The sequence below is a fragment of the Cervus canadensis genome, chromosome 22 (genome assembly GCF_019320065.1).
Source record: "Cervus canadensis isolate Bull #8, Minnesota chromosome 22, ASM1932006v1, whole genome shotgun sequence".
Taxonomy (NCBI): domain Eukaryota; kingdom Metazoa; phylum Chordata; class Mammalia; order Artiodactyla; family Cervidae; genus Cervus; species Cervus canadensis.
In genome coordinates this window covers 54117014-54135235 of record NC_057407.1, presented here as the reverse complement: position 1 = coordinate 54135235, position 18222 = coordinate 54117014, and the positions used below count along the sequence as shown (strand labels likewise).

Here is an 18222-nt window from a genome sequence, read left to right as displayed (position 1 = left end):
GTCGCTTCAGTCGAGTTCAACTCTGTGCGACCCCATAAATGGTAGCCCACCAGGCTCCGCCGTCCCTGGGATTCTCCAGGCAAGAACACTGGAGTGGGTTGCCATTTCCTTCTCCAACGCATGAAAGTGAAAAGTGAAAGTGAAGTCGCTCAGTCGTGTCTGACTCTTCGCGACCCCATGGACTGCAGCCCACCAGGCTCCTCCGTCCATGGGATTTTCCAGGCAAGGGTATTGGAGTGGGCTGCCATCGCCTCCTCCACTGCAGGTTCTAGCCCCTGCCTAAGCCCAGGGACGCATCTGCATGCCTCACCCCTACCCTGCCATGCCCCTTCCGTCTCTCTAATGAAAGCACCCTGCTCCCCACTTCTTAGCACACAGTATGTTCTGGTCACTATCCCTCCTGTCTGGGATGCTTTCTCCTCTCCTCCTTCCCTTGGCTGACACCCACCAGCTCATAAGTTTCTGCTGAAGTAACATTTCATCCTGATCTCCCAGACCAGGTGCATATTTTCAAAAGGACCACGTACTGCATAGGTTTCAATCTGAAAGTCTAGTTAAGGTTTATGATTGTTCCCTGAGCCATGGGCAGCTCTGGGCCCAGGTTCATGGGAACCAAGAATAAAGAGCAGAAGAGCAGGAACATCTGGGTTTAGATGCTTTTTGTGTCCTTTTCCCAATTCTGGGTCCCCAGAGAACGAAGCTGAGGAAAGGAGAACTGCAAGTGACAAAGCCTCCAAGGATGGAGTCGGTCACAGACAAGCCGGCAGATCGAACGGCGGCCCTGGGCCAGTCTTGGGACTGAGATGAGGGAGGTGCTCTTCATGAACCGCAGCAGGGAAGTGGTCCTCCTGCATCGCCAGCCTCAGCTGCCCTCAAGGTCTCGCTGCCTGGCGGGGCCCTGGGCTCCTTCTGGGAGCAGTGGCACCCTGGGTGCTCATGGTCAGCATTGTGAGCCCATGTCCTCCTGCCATTCCTTTAGCTTACAGAAGTGATGAGTGTGCGTGCATGGCTGTGTCTCCTCACGACGACAAACAAGCCTCAACTTCCTAATTTTCGTGCATAATACTCCATACTCAAAAATAACATTTTCACAGTTTCTGAAGTCTAATCGGCAATACTCCAAACACCTGTGAGGAAGTCACACCTGTGTGGAAGGCTGACCTCAGTCTACAGTTTCCTGCCCATCACACATCTGGTACTTTCCTTAGTCACAGCATCACCATCATTGATTATTTAGTTTTCTATTTGTTCAAGGTCATTTTCTCCCAGTGGTCTGTGTATTTCATGAGGTTTGATTCTGTTTTATATAAATGTGTGTGTGTGTGTGTGTGTGTGTGTATATGTATATATATATATATGGCAACCCAATCCAGTATTCTTGCCTGGAAAATCCCATGGACAGAGGAGCCCGGTAGGCTACACTCTCCCTGGGGTTGCAAAGAGTCGGACACGACTGAGCAACTTCATTCTCATATTCCTTTTCAGATTTTTTTCTAGGTTATCACAAAATCTTGAATAGTGTTCCCTGTGCTATATGGTAGGTCTCTGTTAGTTATCTATGTATATAAGGTAGTGTGTATATGTTAATCCCAAACTCCTAATTTATCCCTCCCCTGCTTTCTGCTTTGGTAACCATAAGTTTGTTTTCTATGTCTGTGAGTCTGTTTCTGTTGTGTAAATAAGTTGATTTGCTTCATTTTTTTAGATTCCACATGCAAGTGGTATCATAAGGGACTTGTCTGTCTGGTTTACTTCACTCAGCGTGACCACCTCCAGGTGCATCCATGCCGCTGCCAATGGCATTGTTTCATTCTTTTGATGGCTGAGTATTATTCTGCTGTTTACAGGTACCATGTTTTCTTTATCTGCTCTTCTGTTGATGGACATTTTGGTGGCTTCCATGTCTTGGCTATTGTAAACAGCTCTGCAATGAACATTGGGGTGCATGTATCTTTTGAAGTTATGGTTTTGTCCAGATATAAGCCCGGGAGTGGGACTGTAGGATCACATGGTAGTTCTACTTTTAGTTTTTTTAGGGAACCTCTAAGGGAACCTCTATACTGTTCTCTGTAGTGGCTGCACCAATTTACATTTCCACCAACAGTGGAGGAGGGTTAACAAGGAGGGTTTTTAAAAGGAAGGATGGTTACCTAGATCTGACTTAAAACCACACAGAATCAAGCCATGCCCCACACAACTCTAATGTGGTGGCAATATATCAACTTTTCAAATAATTAGGTTAAAACACTTTCTTGAATACTTAGTTATGAACAAAAAATTGTGACAATTCAATGAATGGCAGCTATTTGCTGACCTTGGACAATACCAAAAGATATAACAAACCATCCCTATTCATGAAATGACCTGGACATCAGCTGGTCATAAAAAGTGCAAAATACACTCTATCTACAAGGCAATATAGACCGTGCATGAAGAAACGTCCACCTAATTTTTTACACTTTCACATTATTACAACCACTTTTATTAAAAAATACATTTCATCATATATTCATGTTTTCCATGCAATGAAGAAGTTTGTTTCACACATACACAAATACACACACACACAGGCACTGCTTGTGTGACGGTATCAGAACACACAAAATACAAAGCTGGCAGGGTGTGTGGGGCTGGGATTTGATAGTTCAGCCCTAGTTTCACAAGACATTATTTTGCAAATGGATTTCAAAAAAATAATTACATTAATCAAAACTCTATTTACTCTCCTACATTGGTACTGATTTCACCCACACTTATCAAACTTCTGTTCCCCCTCTTGTCTGCCTCGTGCTGCCTCTCCCTTTGTCGGGCGAAGAGAACACAGCTGACCGCATGCTCAGGGCTCTGCTTTGAAACGAGAGGTCTGTGAAAGGGAAACACGAAACGCCTGGGATCAGGCGCCGGCTTTCCTGTCCCTGCTTCTCATCAGACCTACTCCTGGAATTCTGGGGTCTACCCTAGTTTTCAACTGATCTTAACTGTACAAGCAAATGATGATTGTGTTATATTTAGTTCTCTGAACATGGATAAATTACATCAGTCTTGTCATGACACATTAGGCCATGAAAATTAAATAGCAACTAAGATTTTTAGAAGCAGCTTAAAAAGAAAATATTAATGTGCCCTAAGATATCAGTGAGTCTATAATTCAAGGAAACAGAGAAAATAAGTAACAGATGTGAAAAAGACTAACACTTGGGGAATCCCGAGTAAACCGTAATTCTTTGTATGATTATTGAAGTTTTGTTGTTGTTAGTCTGAAATGATTTTAAAATTAAAAAAGCCAGGTAAGATTTTAAATGACAATGACCCCAGCCCATTTAAGAGGGTGACTATGTGGTTTTTTGAGGAACAGGGTGATTAATGAGACCCTCGGGTAAAGTGCCCACTAGACAACACCTCAGACCAAAATTCAGCCATCTTTAAAATGCATTAATCTCTGCAGAGTGATCCTGCTTAAGATCCAGACAACTCCCAAATCCAATACCCATCTTCCAAGTCACCACTGGTAAAAGAAAAGAAAATAGGAAGACTCGCACGTGAATTTTGCTTTGAACACAAATCCGTACAGTATCAAGTATCCTTGTTTACCGTTACCAAAGACCATGTCAAAAAAAAGCAACCCAAAATGCAAGCCACACATTGGCAGTCTCATCCACGTCATACTTGTGATCAATGCTTTTTTCCTATATACTGAGCATTTTCATCAGCTCAGTTGTCTCTAGGGAACCCATCAGGTACCAACCACCCGACCGTAGGACAACTGTCCACTCACATCTCTCCCTGGTCACCAGGGCCATTTGCAACCGTGAACACAACATCAGAAATTCCCTGGCGGTCCAGTGGGTTCTCACTGCTGAGGGCCCAGGTTCAATGTCTGGTCTGGGAACTGAGATCCCACAAACTATGCAAAGACACAGTACCTCACAGGGACGATGGGGGAAATGAGCCTTCCCTCTACCACATCTCTTGGTCCTTTACTCATTTCCACATCGTGGCATTTTATGACTTCCCTTGAGAGATGATTCCAGTTAGTCTCACAGTTTATCTAGTTTTCTGGAAGAGTCTGTTTGCAAGTTGCCTTCCTCCCCCACATCCCTCGGCAATATGTCTACTGAGGAACACATTTTACCTTTACATTTTTATTTCTGAGGAGACTCTACTCACCAGATATTTGTTTTCCATGTGGTTCCCTGAGAGAGACGCACACAAACAGGAAGACTGTAAAATAGCAGAGGATAAATTGGGATGCTGAGATAAACATGTAGTTCAATTCTGATATCCTGAACCTATTTTTAAGAGCTCAGGAAAGAACAAATTCTGTTTCTCCTCCTAAGTAACTCCATGGGAATTCTCTCGGTGCAATGATAATGCTGAGCACAGAGAGCTCTTTCTATTCCTGGAAGAGAAGTTCGGCTCTTTAAATTTCCAGAAGAAAAGATTAAAGTTGTTCTTTACCTCTCAAAAAATATTCTCTTCTGTTAGCTTAGTATTGCCAGCAGCCGTCATACCTTGGACTGGAATACTATTGGTAGCATCACTATATTTCCAAGATTTGCTTAATTTTCTGAAAGTTTTGAAAATAAAAAAGACAAGGCAGATGACCTTTAAAACTCTCTCCTTTGTCTGATTGTATAGAAGGGATACATTTTGAAGAGGGAAAGTGGGAATTATTTGGAAGACGATGTTGGTGTCATGAAAAGAATGGAATGCAGTTTATTCCTAAGAATGAATTTACCTGAAAGTCTATCAGTTGCAGTCAATTCCAAATGGTCCGTGAACATCAGGGAGAGAGAGGACCCAACCAGTGAGATTCCAAGGTTAATCTGAATCCTCCTTTTACTTCTTTCTTTCTTCTTGCTCCCCATGTTCCTTTATGCCACAGGACCTTTGCATATGCTGTTCTCTGTTGCACACAATAATGCCTTATTCATTTTTCCCCCTAATTTATTTCCTTGTACCTGTATTTAAGTCTTACCAATAACTCAAACACTTGAATCAACAGAAAGGGTATTTATTATTCAACAAGTCTTTATGTGTCCAATAACGAGCAGTATTTTGGTGGCATTTGGAAGATAGGAATTAGCAGGATACTGGCTTTGCAGGTAGCAAAGGAGATAGTCACAGACCTGCACTGCATTCTATCAAGGTCAGCACTCTGGTGGAAGCAGGTGCAGAATGGGAAGCAGCACAACATGGGGATTATGAGCAGTGTGTCTGGAGCCACACTGCCTGGGTTTGGTCCTACTCTATCACTTACCAGCTGTGTGACCTCGGCCAAGTGACTTACCCTCTCTGGGCCTCAATTTCCTCATCTGAAAAATGAGGATGGTGATAATATGATATCCACCTTAAAGGACTGCTTTGATGATTAAATGAGGTCATACATGTAAGGTGCTTAGAAGAACATCTGCATTGAGTAAGGTTTGTTCTTACTATCAATGCTCCATGAGTCAACAGGAGTATAGGACAAATTCTACTGGAGAATTCTCAGAAGACCATTGCATGTTTTGAGGGCACGGCAGTACAGAAAATGTGGACTTCTCTTTCAGACGTCTTGACAACACCAGAAGATGTTTCCAGATTTCCAATTCCTACCTTATGGCAACTACACAGGTTCTAAGCTTCACCCCAATACTCTGCCTCAAGTTTCTCTTTTCCCTGACTCTTTTTATTTATTTATTTATTTATTTATTTATTTATTTTTGGCCACACCATGGTGTGGTGTGTAGGATCTTAGTTCCTGGACCAGGAATTAATAAACCTGCATGCCCTGCAATGGAAGCATGGCGTCTTAACCACTGGTCCACCAGGGGAGTTCCCTTCCTCTTACTCTTTTCAGAAAGTATTTATTCATTTGGCTGCGCCAGGACTCGGTTGGAGCACGTGGGATCCTGAGTTGTGGCACGTGGGATCCAGTACCCTGACCAAGGATCACACCCAGGCCCCCTGCTTTGGGAGCACAGAGCCTAGTCACTGGACCGCCAGGCAGGTGCCTTTCCCTTACTCTTTAAGGAAATCACTATTTCCTATTTTAAACAAATGCCATGGAAAATCACCTCAGAATTGCCTCATGAACGATTCTAGTTTTGGAGAACACGTTCTCCAGCAACATGTCTGTTATTTCAGTGTAGAAACATCCGAATTGTGTGTCCTGAACATCCCTGGACTGCACTGGGCTTCAGAATGCCCGAAGGTGGGGCTCCAACTGCACCTGGGGCAGTCTGAGACACACCGCATCCTCACACTGGCTGAGGCACTTGCTGAGAGTTAAGTGTTGGTTTCCGCTGGATTTATTTGCCATGGTTTATCACTCTCTGTTTACGCAGGGAATTCAGATCATGAACAAATTAACCATAAGTGATGTCTGGTCATCTCCAACTGACAAAACATGTTCCTTACATATCAAGGGGAAGGCAAATCTCAAGTTTGGTGAGTTCTCTTTTCCTGGACATTCCATGCTCTATGACACCTGAAAGAAAAAAAAAAAGAGAGAGAGAGAGACTGTAGGACTTCTCTGATGATCCAGTAGTTAAGATTCTGAGCTCCCAATGTAGGGTGCAAGGGTTTGATTCTTTTTTTTTTTTTTTAATCTTTTATTTTATAAAGGAAATGAACATTTTAAAATAACAGAAAGTCCAAACCATTTTTCTTTTTTTTTTTTTCATAGCAATATTGCTTTTTTTTTTTTCCAGTGGGTTTTGTCATACATTGATATGAATCAGCCATGGATTTACATGTATTCCCAATCCCGATCCCCCTTCCCACCTCCCTCTCCACCCGATTCCTCTGGGTCTTCCCAGTGCACCAGGCCGGAGCACTTGTCTCATGCATCCCACCTGGGCTGGTGATCTGTTTCACCATAGATAGTATACATGCTGTTTTTTTGAAATATCCCACCCTCACATTCTCCCACAAAGTTCAAAAGTCTGTTCTGTATTTCTGTGTCTCTTTTTCTGTTTTGCATATAGGGTTATCGTTATCACCTTTCTAAATTCCATATATATGTGTTAGTATGCTGTAATGTTCTTTATCTTTCTGGCTTACTTCACTCTGTATAATGGGCTCCAGCTTCATCCATCTCATTAGGACTGGTTCAAATGAATTCTTTTTAATGGCTGAGTAATATTCCATGGTGTATATGTACCACAGCTTCCTTATCCATTCATCTGCTGATGGGCATCTAGGTTGCTTCCATGTCCTGGCTATTATAAATAGTGCTGCAATGAACATTGGGGTGCACGTGTCTCTTTCAGATCTGGTTTCCTCAGTGTGTATGCCCAGAAGTGGGATTGCTGGGTCATATGGCAGTTCTATTTCCAGTTTTTTAAGAAATCTCCACACTGTTTTCCATAGTGGCTGTACTAGTTTGCATTCCCACCAACAGTGTAAGAGGGTTCCCTTTTCTCCACACCCTCTCCAGCATTTATTGCTTGTAGACTTTTGGATAGCAGCCATCCTGACTGGCGTGTAATGGTACCTCATTGTGGTTTTGATTTGCATTTCTCTAATAATGAGTGATGTTGAGCATCTTTTCATGTGTTTGTTAGCCATCTGTATGTCTTCTTTGGAGAAATGTCTGTTTAGTTCTTTGGCCCATTTTTTGATTGGGTCATTTATTTTTCTGGAATTGAGCTGCAGGAGTTGCTTGTATATTTTTGAGATTAATCCTTTGTCTGTTCTTCATTTGCTATTATTTTCTCCCAATCTGAAGGCTGTCTTTTCACCTTACTTATAGTTTCCTTTGTAGTGCAAAAGCTTTTAAGTTTCATTAGGTCCCATTTGTTTAGTTTTGCTTTTATTTCCAATATTCTGGGAGGTGGGTCATAGAGGATCTTGCTGTGATTTATGTCGGAGAGTGTTTTGCCTATGTTCTCCTCTAGGAGTTTTATAGTTTCTGGTCTTACATTTAGATCTTTAATCCATTTTGAGTTTATTTTTGTGTATGGTGTTAGAAAGTGTTCTAGTTTCATTCTTTTACAAGTGGTTGACCAGTTTTCCCAGCACCACTTGTTAAAGAGGTTGTCTTTTTTCCATTGTATATCCTTGCCTCCTTTGTCAAAGATAAGGTGTCCATAGGTTCGTGGATTTATCTCTGGGCTTTCTATTCTGTTCCATTGATCTATATTTCTGTCTTTGTGCCAGTACCATACTGTCTTGATGACTGTGGCTTTGTAGTAGAGTCTGAAGTCAGGCAGGTTGATTCCTCCAGTTCCATTCTTCTTTCTCAAGATTATTTTGGCTATTCGAGGTTTTTTGTATTTCCATACAAATTGTGAAATTCTTTGGTCTAGTTCTGTGAAAAATACCGTAAGGGTTTGATTCTTGATCTGGAAACTAAGAGTCCCACATGCCCTGTGGCCAAAAAAAAAGAAAGACAGATTGTACTGAAGATTGAAGCTACCTTGTATTTTTGTAAATTGTAAACATGACAATAAAAAATAGAAATCCCACATATTTAAAACCTTAAGTTTACGTTAGAATTTAAAGAAATTTTAACTACCTGCTATGGTAGGGACTAAAAGGCAGACTTGTTAAGAGAGGAAATGGTATAAAGTGGCCAGGTGAGGCAAATAGGATGAGCATGGATACAATATATTTCCCCGTGGAAATGTTGAAAACTGAAGCAGTACCATAAACCTTTCATTTTTTAATAAGCTGATAGCCTTTAAAATTATTTCTAGACATTTATGAAGTCTGAACTATCACATAAAATATTTTTTTAATTAAAGTGTGGCTTGGGGAGAAGAAGGCATGAGAGATGTGCATTCATTGTTTCATGATGAAGAAAAGGGAGTCTAAGTTTGTGTCCTGTGGATGAAGAGCTTGACCAGGGAGGGAGTGGTCATCCCAGGAGATCTAGTCATGATTTTTTTTCTCTCAATGAGAACACTTATTCCAGGGCTCACTCTGTGGTAGGGCTTTATATACAAGGTAGATTTATTTCCATCCTCAGGGAGTGCGTCAGGAAACAGATGGCTAAATATTTGGAAATGACACAGCTCGGGAAACGCCGAGATGGAAATGGGTCTCAGGTGCTGGCAGACCTTAGAGACAGCTAACTCAGCTCACATGGGGAGAAGAAGTGGTCAGCAAATCAGCCCTGGCTGAAGCAATACTAAGCTTCGGCTCCTCTAGAAGGGAAATAGGACCAGCAGGTGAGGGTGTCCATTGATAAGGAGAGGTAGGAGCCCAGCCCCAGAGCCATGAATCCAGGATGCATTCAGGGAAGGAACACGTTCCTGCTGGAAGCACAGCTGTTGTGCAGTCCCCCAGTCGTGACCGACTCTTTGCAACCCCGTAGGCTGCAGCATGCCAGGCTTCCCTGTCCTTCACCATCTTCCAGAGTCTGATGCCATCAAGCCTGTCGTCCCCTCTGCTGATCCTCTGTGATCCTCTGTCATCCCCTTCTCCTCCTGCCCTCAATCTTTCCACCATCAGGGTCCTTTCCAATGACTTGGCTCTTCGCATCAAAGAGCCAAAGGATTGGGCCAAACGACTGGGGCTTCCAATGAACATTCAGGACTGATTTCCTTTCGGATTGACTGGTTTGATCTCCATGCAGTCCAAGGGACTCTTAAGAGTCTTCTCCAGCACCACAGTTAGAAAGCATCAATTCTTCAGTGCTCAGACTTCTTTATGGTCCAACTCTCACATTTGTACATGACTACTGGAAAAACCATAGTTTTGACTAGACGGACCTTTGTCAGCAAAATGACATCTCTGCTTTTGAATACACTGTCTAGGTTTGTCATAGCTTTCCTTCCAAGGAACAACTGGCAGTTTAGGATTGTATTACGTATGTTGCTTGTTTGCAGGGTTCATTTCATGTTCATTGCAGGGTGTGAGAAGATTCAAATGTCCAAGTATCCTGTCTATAATCTTCATTTTAAATTACCATCCTGAATATATACAAACCACACCTGAAGAATTCAGGGGAAAGGATGAAACAACTATCTCCAGTATTTTGCTGAGTCGACAGAAGGGCCATCTTAGCAACAGATTTTACCACGTAATTAAAGAAGGATCCTTGATTATTAAATTGAGAGGCGAACTTGTTTAAACTGCTGATGTTAGAAAGAGATTACAAGATTTTGCCTGGGCCAAAATAAAGCAAAATGGACAAACTCTCTACAAATTGACTTTTTTGCTGACAAATTTTCAGTACTTAATGTTTTTTTTTTGTTTTTTTGTTTTTTTTTCAGATCTATTAAAGGTCTTAAAGCAACCAGGAATTGGAATGAATATTTGAACAGAGAGCTGGATGTTTCCCATGCTGAGTGAATCACTGGAATCAGAGCTGGGGCATCAACTGTGTTCATCCACATGGCTTCCCTTCGTTCAGGGGGCCACACAGTTGACACTTGACCATAGCACCCAGCCGTGCTAAATCCTTCAGTTAGTGAGCTATGTTTGCATTTCAAAGCATTGCTTCCCATCCTGAAAAGTTAACAATTAGGAGAAATGTTCATGAGGCTAACAAACCAAATCTTTGTCCTAATAATCAGAGTCATAACACCATCTTTCCTACTTCTGTGTAGCCAGTCACCCTGGCACTGCAGGTGGAGGGTTAAGTCATGTAGATAGACTCTTGGTCACAGCAGCCTTTCTACTAAGGGTCTCCAGAGATGGGGACACACCTGTAAGCCACTAAATCCTGTCCCCTTCCACAGCCAGGCCCCTTTTCTGCTCTTAACATGCTGAAAGGTTTCAGATGTGCTGCCCCTGAATGGACAAGACCTAGAAGCTGTCCCCCTCTCTGGATGGAGCCAGCTCCACCCAGAATCAGACTCCTCCCAGCATCCTGTTTCTAGACGTTGCCAACAATTTTTAACCTAAACCTTTGTAACATCCTAAACATCATAGATGGCCACTGAGATCTGTTTACCATTTGCATCATCTGTGCTTTGAGTTTCCGGTCCCAAGTCTTTGACCTGCCCTTGAAAAGGGACCCTTCTCTGCCTTGTTATATACAACCTAGGGGACTTCCCTGGTGGTCCAGGGGTTAAGACTTTGCCTTCCAATGCAGAGGGTGCTGATTTGATCCCTGGTCAGGGAACTAAGATCCTGCATGCTTCATGGCTAAAAAAAATCCCAGAATATAAACAATAGAAGCAATATTGTAACAAATTCAATAAAGACTTTAAAAATGGTCAACATTAAAAAAAAATCCTGCAATACAATTGTGGGCAAGAAAATAAAGGTCTATAAAATAAGTCTTCGAGAGATATGATGGAGAGAGGAAGGGACTGTTTGGCATTACAAGAAAAACCTGGGCATGTCCCTTCCGTGTGTGTGACAAGAGGTTAGAGATAAGCTTGCTTTGGGCCTGGCTGGTGGAGGGTTGCAGTATTTCTCTTCATTTATAAGGACTGACATGTTTGTAATGAATTTTCCTAGCCCATATTTTGGTCCCTGTTTCCCGTTTCCTGAAATAACTCTTCCATTTTTTCAATTCCACTCCCGCGCCCTCTGGCCTTGTCAGCAGCCCCCACTGGTAGCTTATGAGGTGTTTAAAACCAAATTACTCTCTTACATGCAGTAATGCTTCTCTCTTTTTCTCTGCAATTTTTCCAACTTGCTATCAATCTTCATGTAAGGTTTCCAACCAAAGTGTGTGGATAAAAAATACCCCCTTTCTAAGTGGCTTTTTCTATTAACCTGGCTCATCCCACCTTGTCAAAACACTTAGCAACTCCCTTAAAGTCCTGGCTCACATTTCAATTTACCAGTGACCTTGTGTGGATGAATCACTTTGCCGCTGTGACAAAAAAGTCTCCTCAGGGAATAGGGGGATATTCATTCTCCTTTCAGCTCCAGAGTGAGAATTTGAACAGTGTATTTGAACAGTGCCCTGTAGTTGAACAGAATGATACAAACAATCTCTTTGGTGACCTTCATCAGTTAGAGACACAGGGAAAGCTAGTATCCCGTAACCCATCAGAGCTCAGAGCAACCTCTAAAAAAGATCAGGACTCCGTCATGGTTCCTCAACTGCCCCCTGATTGCAAAGTCAGCAGCCCACTCGCTGTGGAAACATGTTTCATGGTAATGACTTGTTTATGCAAATGACACCGTTGCTATAAAAATTTCCCAGGGTCCCTTCCTAATGAGCTAAAATTACTGTTGCCCAGTGAGATGTGTTTATTCCCATGTAGAATAACTAACTGGACAGGTCAATGCATACATGATCATCAGGGGTAGCTTTGTAAGGATGGAAGGATAAAGGCAGGCTCTAAGCTGCCATCATTTCAGGGAGGTGATGGCGTCAGGCCCACCATTGGAACAGAAAGATAGAGTGATTTTTCTTTATTCTTATGTGATACATATAAGAAATGCTTCCATGCTCAATAAACGAGTTGCTTTTCTTCTTCAGTAGATTCTGATCAATAAACCATGCTCTTGTCAAGCAGTCATCTGTTAATTTGGTTTTTTTTTATTTGCCAAATTCAGTACTGAGGCTTTCTTCATTTCAAGCAGTTTTTGTTTTAATCATGCCATAGTTGCTATTCCATCTTGTTTGAGAAGTTTATAAAAATGCAGACAAGAAGTTTCAACATTTCTAGTGCGTCACGGAGCTTTTCTATGAAAATGAGGTTTTCTAAAGAAAATGAGGAAAAATAGTGACTATCTTTCTGCTCACAGCCAATAAATCTGCTATATTTCCCATTGCTATAATTACTTTCCAAACAACACAGCTGAGAGTGTGAAAAAACTGAGAACTTGTGATGCCCAAATCACTCAGAGCAGTCCTGTTTTTCCATTGACAATGACAATTGCCTACATTTTTTTTCTGATTTTCCATTCTATACTAAGTTGGGAAAGCTGACATTCTTCTTTTGACTCATATTCACAAAATGGGAAGAATTCCTTAATGGGGCTTTTTCTTGACAGATTCATGGCTTCAGTGCAATTAAATAAGTGAAAATTAAACATAAAAGCAATCTTGTTTTATGCTGAGAATACTAGTACGCCAAATAATCCTATAAGGATTAGAAGTGTGATATAATTTAAACTCTCTTTTTCTGCCTTGTATTATGATTTAACTTTTGTAAATATATGTTGATACAAGAATATAATATTCTATGTTACTTCATGAAAATATTCTCTCATAGTATTTTCCATCAATCACTTTCCCTTCATTTAATTATTTAAAGGTTCTTAACAATATTTGTCATACCATATTAACAGTTTCAAAAATCATTAATTATTGTAGTATATGCTTGAAATAATAAATATACATTTGGATTCAAATGACTTTTATCTCAGTTTCCTTACCTGTAGAAAGAGGAAGTAATGTCTACTTCTCAGGGTTCTTGAAAGAGCTCCATGTGATCATGATGGTGAAAGCCCATTGTCCTGCTGTAATTCACTGCCATCATTTACAATAGTCATCACTACTGCACGTATGTGTGCGTGTATGGATGTGTGTATGTGTGTACATATGTAGCATCTTGTGCACTGGAAAACCCGTGGCTCTGGAAACCAGCGTGCTGCGTCCTGCTGCCAGCTCTCCTCCTTGTAAGCAACTTGTGGTGGACACAAGTCCTTTTCCACCTGTGGATCTATCTCAGTTTCCTCATCTATAATACAATATGTTTGGATAAGCCTAATATATAGTTCCTTCATGGCCTAAAAACCTTTTCTAAACTTTTTTAGAAATTCAAGTGTTGATTTCTTCCCTGCTCTACCCTTCATCTCAAAATAAACAATGACATGTACACCTGAGTAAAACCTCTGCATCCTGGCTCTGTGGTCAAATACCACTTCCTCCTAAATGACCAGAAACAATCCAGAGTGAGTTACTCCAAAGCCTTAAGGTCTTGGCAATGTTGCTAAGGTAGCAGACACTATGTAAGAATTTTAAAGCAACTCAGTAGAGACAGATTTAACCAAGAAGCACCATTGTCACTGGAGACATCTCGTTACCAATTCAAGGAAATGTCTCACCTAGACATAAACATATTTAGCATTAGCTGCAGCAGTATATCGGAGAAGGCAATGGCACCCCACTCCAGTCCTCTTGCCTGGAAAGTCCCATGGATGGAGGAGCCTGGTAGGCTGCGGTCCATGGGGTCGCTAAGAGTTGGACACGACTGAGCGACTTCACTTTTCACTTTCACACATTGGAGAAGGAAATGGCAACCCACTCCAGTGTTCTTGCCTGGAGAATCTCAGGGACGGGGGAGCCTGCTGGGCTGCCGACTATGGGATCACACAGAGTCGGACACGACTGAAGCGACTTAGCAGCAGCAGCAGCAGCAGCAGTATACTATTACAAATTTTAGGTCCGAAGATGTGCACTTATATGTGTGTGCCCAAGGCAGGAAATAATTCACGGAATGCTAGACAAATGTTTATTATACATTTTTATTTGCTTTATTGTTCATGCTCTATTTTAAGTTCCTTGAGGGCCAGTACCATGTCTGCCATATCTATTAAAAAGACCAACATTTATTGACTGCCTGCTAAGGATCTACATATGGAGAAGGAAATGGCAACCCACTCCAGTGTTCTTGCCTGGAGAATCCCAGGGACGGCGGAGCCTGGTGGGCTGCCATCTATGGGGTCGCACAGAGTCGGACACGACTGAAGCGACTTAGCAGCAGCAGCAGCAAGGATCTATATGTATAGTAACTTAGTTTATCTGTACAACACAAAGAAGAAACCCAAAGAAGGTGATTAGGCTTGAGTGAAAGCTTTATAGCAGCCAGGAATCTGGGAACACGCTATCTTTCTTCTTCACCATCCCAGTGTGTGACTTCCGTAAGATCACCTCATGGTTCAGGACGGCTACTGGGGCTGAAGCTCCTGCCATGGTTATGCTTCAGACTGAGGAGAATGGAAGAAAAGAAAGGGATATAACTCTAGACTGGGTCTGAAACTTTAATGATCCTTTCCAGAAGTTAGAGAGAACACTTAGGCTAACCTCTCATTGGTGAGAACTCAGTCACGAGAGGACAGAGAATCACAAATATTTATGGAGACAGTGTCCTCACCTAAAAATTGGGAGGAAGGAAGGAAAGAACACTTAATAGACAACTGATACATCTGTCATCTCCATGTTACAAAAGCAAACATTAAGGCTCACTGTGGTCAAATAATTGTGCGCAATCAGAAAATATGATAGCTAGTGACCTACCTCATCCCAAAGCACGGACTCTTCATGATCTGCCATCAGTGTTACCTCGCAGATGGCTGCCATGTAACAGGCACCAACCCAGGGTCCTGCAGGGAGGCCGCGAATGGGAACCCTGGAGCAGCAGCAGTAAAATGGTGAAGAATGTGCTTCTCCAATTTTAACATGCTCGTGACTCCTCTGTGCATCTAGTTAAAGTGAAGATTCTGACTCAGTAGAAACGGGATGAATCTAAGAACCTACATTTCTAATAATCTTGCAGGGAACAGCTACGCCGCTGGTCCACGGACCACTCCTTATGAAGTGCACCGTCCAATAAAATAGCCACTTAACATGTGTGTCTATTGGGTACTTTAAATGTAGCTTTCCTGAATGGAGATGTGGTGTGAAGTAAGTATAAAACACATAGTGGATTTCAAAGATTTAATAAGAAGAAAAATATATCTCATTCATATTTTATATAGATTTCATGTTAAAATTACAGTGTGTTTTGGTTATACTGGATTAAGTAAGATATACTATGGAAAATTAAGTTAATTTCACCTACTTCTTTTTAATTTTAAAATAGTAGAAAATGCAAGGTTGCATATATTGCTCACTTTATATTCTTATTGGCCAACGCTGGTCTAAATTAATTGATGCTTCATGTTCCTACTAAGTTGCTTCAGTCCTGTCTGACTCTTTGCAACCCTATGAACTGTAGCCCACCAGGCTCTTCTGTCCATGGGATTTTCCAGGTAAGAATACTGGAGAGGCCACTTGCCGAGGCCTCCTCCAGGGTATCTTCCTGACACAGGGATTGAACCTGTTTCTCTTAAATCTAGCTGCATTGGCAGGTGGGTTCTTCAGCACTAGCACCACCTGGGAAGCCCTAGTTCAAGCCCTGAATCCTCACTTAGGAGCAGAAAGACTACAGGTAAATTAACTTGACTAAGTTCAGTTTTCCCTTGTAAAGTGAGGGTAATAAAAGTGTTCACTTCCTAGGGTTGCTGTGATGATTAAATAAGGAAAAGAAAATGAAGCACTTAACACACGGTTACTCTTTGAAGCCAAGCTATGGTGTTGGGATTTTAACAAGGACCGCTAGACAAAAACAATTTGATGCCTCATATTTTAAAAATATGCCATGCATAGTCATCAGGCACTTTAATAATTTTATTGCCTACTGATTTAAAAGGGATGCTGATCTTATGCATCACATAAATCAGGTCCTTCCCGTAATTTTCTAAATTCAATAAAACTGATGAAGTTCCCAGTGAACCCAAACACAGGAAGTCACGTTCAGTCACTGGTGTCGGATGGAGTCACTGAACCTACACTTGCAGGTCAGCTGATTGTCAGCTCTGCTTGCACAGAAGTGCGTTTTATTACAGGTCCCCAAACAATTTACACACAAAAAAAATCTCTCCTGAGCTCCATGCTTTCACTGGTCCGTCTCTTCCCAGAACATGCCGGGTCAGGTTTCTCCAGAAGTCCATTCACTGAGTGGGCAATTTGCCTAAAGCCAATTAATGGAAAGGCCAATTCACCAAAAAACTGATTCATCGCATTTGCTTATACCATTCAACTATTTCGTTGGGGTTCATGGGTTTGATCGTGTCCTCATTACAGTGTTTTAAGGAACATTTAATTTGTTCCTGCCACAGTCCCCACTGTTCCAGCTAAAGCCAAAGGACGAGAGAGGAAGAGGTTGAAGAAAAAGCAGAGAAAGGAAATTTGAAAGGGGGAGGTTGGGGAGGGGGGCGGCGGTGGTGGAGGAGAGAGACTCCACAGAGGGTGAGAAGTGTGTGATGACAAAACTATTGCATGATCTCAGATAGGGAGCAGTCTTATCAATGTATTTTTCAAGATAATTATCAGTCACACAAGTATCAATGGTAATAGTTCCTGATATTCAAGAAAGTGGGCTTCCCAGGCTGTTCCAGTGGTAAAGAACCTGCCTACCAATGCAAGAGACATAAGAGAGGCAGGTTTGATCCCTGGGTTGGGAAGATCCCCTGGAGGAAGGCATGGCAACCCACTGCAGTATTCTTACCTGGAGAATCCCATGGACAGAGGAGCCTAGTGGGCTACACACTCATTCAAGAATGTACTCCATAATGTATATTTATTGACTATGTAAAGAATTCTTAACAGCAAAATCTCCTAATGCATAATAATGATCCTTTTTTAAAAAGTATAGCTGGCTTTCAGTGTTGTGTTAGTTTCTGCTCTATGTATACATACATCTCCTGACTTTTAGGTTCCCTCCCCATGTACGTCACCACAGAGCACTGGGTAGAGTTCCCTGAGCTCGACAGTAAGTTCTCATTTGTTCCCTATTTTATGAGGTGACAGTGGAAGCGCTAGTCACTGTGTCGTGTCCAGCTCTCTGCAACCCTGTGGCCTGTAGACCGCCACGCTCCTCTGGCCTTGGAATTCTCCAGGCCAGAACACTGGAGTGGGTAGTCATTGCCTTCTCCAGGGGATCTTCCTGACCCAGGGACCCAATAGTGTCAATAGTGTAGAGATGTCAATTCCAATCTCCTAATTCACCCCACCCTTCTTTCCCCCTTGGTGTCTACATTTGTTCTCTACATCTGTCTCTATTCCTGCCCTGCAAATAGCTTCATCTGTACCATTTTTCTAGATTCCATATATAAGTGTTAATATACGATATTTGTTTTCCTCTCTCTGACTTACTTCACTCTGAATGCATCTCCAGGTTCATCCACATGTCTGCAAATGGCAAAATTTTGTTCCTTTTTAAGGTAATAATACATTCTTATGTACAGGAGACAGGGATCAAGACCATCCTCATGGAAAAGAAATGCAAAAAGGCAAAATGGTTGTCTGAGGATGCTTTACAAATAGCTGTGAAAAGAAGAGAAGTGAAAAGCAAAGGAGAAAAGGAAAGATATTCCCATTTGAATGCAGAGTTCCAAAGAATAGCCAGGAGAGATAAGAAAGCCTTCTTCAGCGATCAATGCAAAGAAATAGAGGAAAACAACAGAATGGGAAAGACTAGAGATCACTTCAAGAAAATTAGAGATACCAAGGGAATATTTCATGCAAAAATGGGCTTGATAAAGGAAAGAAATGGT

General features: G+C 41.9%; 1 long non-coding RNA gene across 1 annotated transcript; it reads left to right on the top strand.

Annotated features, from left to right (window-relative positions):
• Nucleotides 1-1886: 1886 nt before the first annotated feature.
• On the top strand, nucleotides 1887-16085 carry LOC122424248. The gene is made up of 3 exons (XR_006264366.1): nucleotides 1887-2026; nucleotides 11116-11122; nucleotides 16075-16085. It is a non-coding gene; the product is annotated as an uncharacterized LOC122424248 (long non-coding RNA).
• The last annotated feature ends 2137 nt before the right edge of the window (nucleotides 16086-18222 follow it).